The sequence below is a fragment of the Eptatretus burgeri genome, chromosome 1 (assembly GCF_056783735.1).
Source record: "Eptatretus burgeri isolate ZD-2024b chromosome 1, Ebu_testis_v1, whole genome shotgun sequence".
Lineage (NCBI taxonomy): Eukaryota > Metazoa > Chordata > Myxini > Myxiniformes > Myxinidae > Eptatretus > Eptatretus burgeri.
Genome location: NC_140961.1, coordinates 26400657 through 26402392, shown reverse-complemented (window position 1 = coordinate 26402392; position 1736 = coordinate 26400657).

Genomic DNA, 1736 nt, shown 5'->3' with positions numbered 1-1736 from the left:
AATTGTGCTTCTTGGGCTATCGGAATACTAAAAAAAGCTGAACAAAGATCCACGACACTAAAATAGGTAGTAGTATTTGGGATGCTTGCGAGAATGGTAGCTGGATTTGCAATTACAGGAAAAGCTGGAATCACCATGTCATTCACTGCCCTCAAATCCTGTACGAATCTCCACGTCGACTTCCCAGGTTTTCTTACAGGTAAGATCGGCGTATTACATTGACTAACTGTGGGAATAATTATCCCTTGCTTCAATAGCGCTTCCACTAAGGGAGCAATCCCTGCTTCTGCCTCTGGACGCAATGGGTATTGCGTTTTTCGAGGCAGTTTCTTTTCTGGATCTATATTGATCTTGACTGGGTGCATGCCTCTAATTTGCCCTACATGGTTGGCATGTGTTGCCCACAGACAAATTGGGACTTGTTCGAGTAATTCAGTACAGGTAATTTTTCTGACCCATTTATTTCCGAAAGATCAGTCATCTCGAATACAGCTTTCACCGTCCCGCGACATTCTGACCAACAATATCCATCTGCCCCAATCTTCCAAAGTCCGTTTACTTGGCTCAACTCCATCAAAGTCGCTTGTGATGCTTTCTTTAAACAGGTTACCATGTGACCGATGTCCCTTGCTTGGTAACCTGATGCAATCGCTAAAATAACATGTGGTTTCACACTGGACGGTTGGTTCCACAATTTTAATTGTTCCTGCGTGAGATGCACCTCCAGGCCAATCCCTTACTTTCCAATCCCAATTGTCCCCAACACTAGGTCAAAGGTCTGGTGTAATTTCGAAAGTGTTTCACTGGCATAGACGTTATCTTTTCCCTTGACGTCGCAATCTGCTATGCAATGTAGTCGAGTCTGCACCCCCTCTGTGTCCATGTGGTGTTGACTCACCCAGTCGTACACCTCCGGTACGATTCTCTCCAAATGCGACACATATTCCTGCAAATATTTAAATGCTTCAAAATTAATCACAGTCCATTGATATACAAGATTCTCTGTATTTTCCTGCAATAAATTCAGCATAGTTATATGCGATCCGTGAGGTATTTCTAAATATACTCCCTCAGGGGTACATTTCACTGCACAGTTCAGCTTTCATAACAGATCTCTTCCCAACAGATTAATTGGTGTATCAGTTGCCATCAAAAATGCATGGTTTGCAGACAATGGTCCAATCTCTACCCGGAGCTGCTCAGTAAGGTCTAAGTCACATTTGCTCTACAGCGAGGATATGGCGGCCGTACGCCCTCTGAATTGACAGAAACATGCGGCGGCCACAGAGTTTCTGCGGTGGCCTCAGGGTGGCCCTACGCCATTTGGCTATATTTTACAGGGACCCGTGAAATTATAACGCGGAGTTATAACTTTTTTCATTTCTACGTTCGCCGTAGCAATTCGACATGCCGAAAAAAAAAAAACTGGAAAAAAAACAAAAAAATTAACCCATTCGTTACCGTCCGTTTGGCTGCACGTTCGCCTTCGGGCCCCCTGCGGTCGCCTTGCGGGCACTTTGAGGCTACCTTACGTCTGCCTTGAAAATTCTGTGGCCGCCACAGGGCCCCCTTCAGGTCACCGTGCGACATCAAATCAAAGACTGTACGGCAACCCCACGTTTTCAGTCTCCACAATTTCTAAGACCTAAGGCCGAAGTCACATTTGCTCAACGGCGAGGATACGGCGGCCGTACGCCCTCTGAATTGACAGAAACGTGCGGCGGCCGCAGAGTTTC